The sequence below is a fragment of the Anas acuta genome, chromosome 8 (genome assembly GCF_963932015.1).
Source record: "Anas acuta chromosome 8, bAnaAcu1.1, whole genome shotgun sequence".
Taxonomy (NCBI): Eukaryota; Metazoa; Chordata; class Aves; order Anseriformes; family Anatidae; genus Anas; species Anas acuta.
This window is the reverse complement of record NC_088986.1, coordinates 8,446,380-8,452,287: the sequence shown is the minus strand read 5'-3', so window position 1 is coordinate 8,452,287 and position 5,908 is coordinate 8,446,380. Positions and strand designations below refer to the sequence as shown.

Below are 5,908 nucleotides of genomic sequence, written 5' to 3'. Positions count from 1 at the left end.
ATTTTACCAAAGCCACTAAATCAAAATTCCACTCGGACATTGCCTCAGACACCCAGCACTTCTGTGCTTGTGTCTACAGCCTTCGATGTAAAGTGTTTCTGCGAGACTCAGGGAAAATGGTGAAATAACACACCTGTGTTTCTCCTCAAAGCGAGACAGCTGGGCAGAGGCCAGGCCACAGGTCAGGTTAACCTGATAGTTGTGTATCGAACAGGCACAGCTGAACTGCTGTGGTCTCCAGATGGCTGCCAGGCCCAAGGGGAGGGGAGGAGGTGGCAGGACCAGGCCAAGAGGAAGAGCTGGGATGAAGAAGAGGTAGAACCCCGAAGCTGTTGGTTGCTGCTCCTACCACCAAAAGGAGACTGAGAGGATGGAAAGATAGCTGCTATGAATGGGAAGGACACAGGGATGAATAAAGTGCTTGTTCTCTCCATTAACCTCCCCTCCAGGACAAGAGACCATTTCTGTAGAAGCATCTGGGTGTTCTCTGTTCAGCTGCAATTAGTGTTTCCTTGTACCTGACACCACTGATGAGGCAGTGCACACACAAGGTGTTCATACAACCTAGTCATTTCTCCTTTATGTCCACTGGATGCAAAACACCATTTTTGGAGACCTCTGCTTTTCCAAGGTTCTTCACAAGAGCAGTGAGGAATTTCCACCCTTCCTTGACCTCTGCAGAACACCACTGACACAAGTATGCATTGTTGGTTGACGCATCCCTGCCCTCTGAGGTGCCAAAGCATAATACAGGTCTCCTTCAGGTGCTTCAATTAGCTGATTGCCTGCCACAGAACCTGCCCAGTTTTTAATCTGTGCATGTTGTGGGAAGCCACTGCACTTTGGAAGTCCTGGCAAGACACAACTGCAATAGCAGAAAGCATCCAGAAGCAGGGCTGGATGCTTATTCAGTCCTGGCCTTTGAGGCTGCAGTGACACGGTGCAAAGAGATGGGCTCTTTGCCTTTGCCAGTGAATTTTGGAAGGTGAATAAAAAGGGGATTTATTAAGTGGTTTAAGGGTACTGGAAATGCCAGAGGGATGATTCTACACCAGGTGGGAGGGAGCTTGTGCACATGTGAGGAGCCACTGCTGTTCCCACAGAGGAAAGGAAGAGTAGGAAAAAAAAATTATTCCCCCAAGCCACTGTCCCATTGCCCTGCCAGCAGTGCATGAACTGCAACATGACAGAAAGGAGTCTGACCTTCAGAAACCAAGAAGGAAAATGTTGCTTTTTATTCAATACACAGCCTTTGCTTAAATGCCTCTGTGGTCTGTTACAGCCTGGCACAAAGGAGCCTTTGATGGCATGGGGAGTCCCGAGGAAGCGGCAATGCCACCTAAGAAGGCACTGGGCTCCCAGGGGTTTTTTGCTTTCTTTCCCACCTGCCCCAGATGAAAGGCCCCAAGGCAAATGGATTTTAGGAGGTGGAGGGGTGAGCTGTTGTGAGCTTGTGTGTTTTACTGCCATATCCCAGCGGCTGTGCAGCTCCACTGAAAACCGGAGCTCTATTATTCTCTTGTATCAGTAGAAAGGAGCAGGGCAGCAGGGTCAAGGGAACTGAAAGAGGCCTTGCGGGGCAAGCAAAAGAAAGCATTGAGGGGAAAGTAGCACTATCAACTCTTGTGATGTGATAGCAACTTTCACCATCCTTGACCTCTTTCTGAAAAACGGTGCCTATCAGAGACAAATGACTGTGCTGGGAAAGCCTGGAAATTGCACTGGGGAGCAATTCAAAAGGTTTCTAAAAACTGCTAGGGGGAAAAAAAACACTGCACATTTTATATAAAAAGTGTAGGAAGAGAATAACATCAACAATGTTTTACAAAGAGTAAAATAAATCAATGGTCATTAAGGATATTCACATAAAAGTACCTAAAGTGACCATGAACTGAAATGGAGAAGTCTACGAATTTCCAAAAATATTCAAAGATGTGTGTATACATGTGCTATCATAAGAAATTACGTATTATCTATTATAACTGTTGTCTATAGAATTATTTAGGTTTTGTCTTAGATATAACAAATAAAGTACAGTCTAAGCTGAAGTGTACTCTTTCATAAAACATGTTGTTTATGGCCATGTCCATGACGATGAGGCAGGCTGACGAATTTTGATGAGGACGAGGCACAGGTGGTGACAAGGGTGAAGCTCTGCTGCCTGCACTGTGGCACACACAAACCAGCAGAGCTTCTGGGGTGCAGCATCTTGTTCTCACTTTTAAAAGTTCCAAAAAAAAAGGAAACTGTGACTCAGAGTCACTCATGGCAGTGACTCAAAGACACTCAAAGTCACTGAATGCAGTGGAGAAGAAAGAAGCGCACGATGGCCTGAAACATGCCTGGGGCCACTGACCTTTGCACTGCAAGGAACATGTTTGTGAAAAGTAGAGAGCTTTTGAGCATTTTTTTTTTTCCTTCCCTCTTGCTCTTCTGTTTTCCTGCTAAAAGCCAAATTCAGAGCTAGCACAGTTCGGGTGCTAGTTTATATCCAGTGGAATTGGCATACCCTGGTTTCACTTGTGCACTCACTTTAGCAAACGGTGAAATCTTCATTATGGAAGGTCACCTGGGCAAGTATTTTCCAATCATGATATGTTTCGTTCCTTACACAGGATTTAGGATTGCTATTATATTCTAGGCTTTCTCCGGGGGATGAAGGGAGAAAGGAAGCTATTTGTTTCTCCAGGTTCCTGTGAAATTGCTGTTAACCTGTGACACGATGCAAGGCTTGCTGGCTCTACCTGCTGGCTAGAGGGGAAACCACACTCCTCTCTACAGGACGTCCTTAAAGCATTAACAAACCATTTCTAGAGACAGTGGATTAGAAATAATAGAAGAAATCAAAAAGCAGCTGCTACCTGATCATTCTCAAGCTGTCAGGTATGTCAGCAGAGCAAGACTGATGTTCCGGAGCAGTGGGAATTGATAACATTTCACTGCTTCCTGGCAGGCTCTCAATAACTGAGCAACGAGAAACATCAGCCCGGAAACCAGCCCCACTGCAGGAGCTTCGCTTCTGTGAAGATTAAAGCTCGGGCCGTTGTGTGTCCCACTGCAGGTCTGAGAATTGAGGATCGACTTCATTTCACCTCAATATAATGCTGATCTAGGGCGCTGCAAAGCCATGGGCTGCGAGGAAGGTTTTCATTACCGAATTTTAGCTCCGTGGTCTGAGCTCTGATGGAAAAAATGAACAGCTACAAAAGCAAAAAGGGGTTTGTCTGTGGTTTAGCTGATCCCTTTTTATTTGGCGTATCGGCAGGAGCAAAGTGAATGGCCTCTTCTCTCAGCTCTTGCTCCAAGTAACGATTGCCTCCAAACGGCAACTCTTATGCAACCAGTATTACAATCTTGACATTGTAATCCTTTCCTGAACACATTTTCAAAGTCGACAGTAAAGAATAGAGTGTTTTTCCCTCTTAACTGCCATCCCAACCTGGCTCTTCATGTCAGCTTCAGCTCCTCTGTTCATGTCTTGTCACAGGCAATCCAAGGTATGTCTCTCCAGGAGCCTTAGAGAGCTCAGATGCGAAACCCCGAGATGAAAATCAGTGGGTTTCCTGTGGAAAAAATGCTCAGAAATCTTATCAGCCCAATAATTTCCAGACATGTCTAATCCTGAGGGACTTGCCACTGGATTTACATCTGGATTGTATAAGTTTCAGTGAAACACCTGCATTAGGCTCCCTCTCCAGCCAGCGGAAAAGATCAGCAGGGTTGACAGAGCCCTCCTGGAGGCACTCTGCTCGGCCAGAGACTATGGCAGGATAATAGGGTGATGAGTCTCCTAGCCTGGATGCCTCAACAAAGCACAGAAAATGACAAGGATACACTGGAGCCATAGCTAATAACTTTGTTTGAGTTATCAGACTGGAACCCAGCTCCAATCTTTCCGGAGCAAACCCTGTATAGTCTGGTTTTATCCCTCAGAGGAGTAGCTGAGCTTCAGCACACAAAAGACCTTGGTCTCTGGAGAAAGAAGAGTTCATTTTTAAAGCAGAACCACTCAGCAAGGGAAGAATTTCCCCCAACCCCTGCCCTACACTTGCCAAACTTTTCTCCCACTAGGGTCAGGATTCAGAAGAGCAGGATCACCATGGGTTGCTTTTGAAAAGTTCTTCTGCTATTCAGGAGATGTACCAATGGGATTTGTCTAGCGCAGATCAGAAAGTTTTTCTTTTTCTCTCAGTGTGTGTAAACTACTTAATCCCTCAAATATTTGCCCCATGCAGACTGACAGGGACTTGGAAAGCTGGTGTCCTCCCTGAGAGATGTGTTCTGCTCCCATAAGCAAGAAACCAGAAATGGGAGGGCTCAGCTGGGTGTTTATGGTTCCCCCTGGGTAGAAACTGGATAGAGATATTGCAGCTGTGCTGTCCAGCTACAAAGAGTTTGGATCCCAAATTGCTTGCCCGATATTTACTAACACCACCACATGCAAAAAGCCAGAACATCAAAAACTCCCAGATCCAGAATGATCTGTCCACTGTGCTGGTGGAGCTAAACCATGACATGGTCCTTTTGTTGTTATGCAGGGTAAATTCTGAGCAATTTCCTACTGGCAGATAAAATCTTTCTGTGGGGTTTCTAAACGATGCTCTGAAGCTCATCTTTCCGGCCTTGCGAAAGAGCAGCAGAGATGACTAGAAAGAAGACTAGAAAGAATTGCCTCTTTAATACATTTTCCATACTGATTGCACACTATGTGCCCAGACAAGTGACAAAAGTCACTCAGAAGCTCTGAAAAGTCTGATTAAATGCATGAGAAGAGAAATACCTTCCAAAAGCTGCTTTGGACAATGTGATATTAAAATGCTCCACATAAAAGTTATGTTCACAATGGTTCTATTAAGACAAGGACCCCATTGTGCCCAGTACCACCACAACACAAGCTAAGATTACGCTTACCCCACATAATTTATGTTCTTAAGCTGAGGAAATAGGAAAGTTCATTTTCTTCACATTACAGGTGGAAGAGAGTAAGTGATTCACCCAAGGTCACACAGGAAGCCTCTAAAAGAGGCAGAAGCACGACCCAGGTTTGCTGAGCCATATTCTGGAGCTGTAACCACAAGGCCATTCCTCCTCTCCCAAAGCAGAAATTGGTTCTGGCTGCAACAATTTCTCAATGAGGGGATTTAACCATCATTTGGGTCTCCGTCATGGGTGGGCGGAGCTGAGACAAACCTAAACCCACGATGGTATTCATGGAGTTGTCCACGTGGATGTCCCCAATGCCCAGAAGAAATTCATTATGCAAATGACCATCAAAATCAGCCCATCATTTCAAGTTGCTAATGGAAAACAACTCTCCCTAAACTGCATTCCCAAAACATTTCCTCCAAGCAGCAGGCTTTAAAATATATATATGCACATATATATTTTTTATTTAATTGGTGTTGTATTTCTCTGACAGATTGGTCCAGAATGCAGAGGGAAGGGAGAAGCCACTGGAATGTGTTCTAAATTAATAGTGAATTGTGACACAATCCAGAGCACTCATAATAATCAAGTTAGTATGTTTTACATTTTCTCTCAATGTGTTTTGCATTTTTGCTGCATGGGGAAGGAGGCTTTAGATATTGAAACAACATAATGTTAAACTTAAAAAATGACAATTCCAACACCGGTTGCTTTAAATAGTTTATACCTTGATAGTCTAATGCTCTGTGCAATGTACACATGGCTTTGTTGGGGACCCCTCAAATAAATATAGAATATTTATGGTTAATGGATGAGTGCTATTATAGATTGAAAAAACTTCTGACTGCTGCCTGGCTAACCACTCAGTATTATTTTTTTTTTTCTTTTTCCACATAGGGGTAGTAACAAAACCATAGTAAATAAATGAATGATAATTTACTTCCATTTTTCCTAATGTCCCTTTACCTGGGACTTCTCTGAG

The 5,908-nt window shown here is 44.2% G+C and overlaps 1 long non-coding RNA gene across 2 annotated transcripts; it reads left to right on the top strand.

Annotated features, from left to right (window-relative positions):
- The first annotated feature begins 422 nt into the window (after window positions 1-422).
- On the top strand, window positions 423-3,662 carry LOC137860565 (uncharacterized). Of its 2 annotated transcripts, none has more exons than XR_011099014.1 (2): window positions 423-697; window positions 2,954-3,662. It is a non-coding gene; the product is annotated as an uncharacterized lncRNA (long non-coding RNA). The 2 variants fall into 2 exon arrangements; XR_011099015.1 differs by having other exon boundaries at window positions 2,642-3,662.
- The last annotated feature ends 2,246 nt before the right edge of the window (window positions 3,663-5,908 follow it).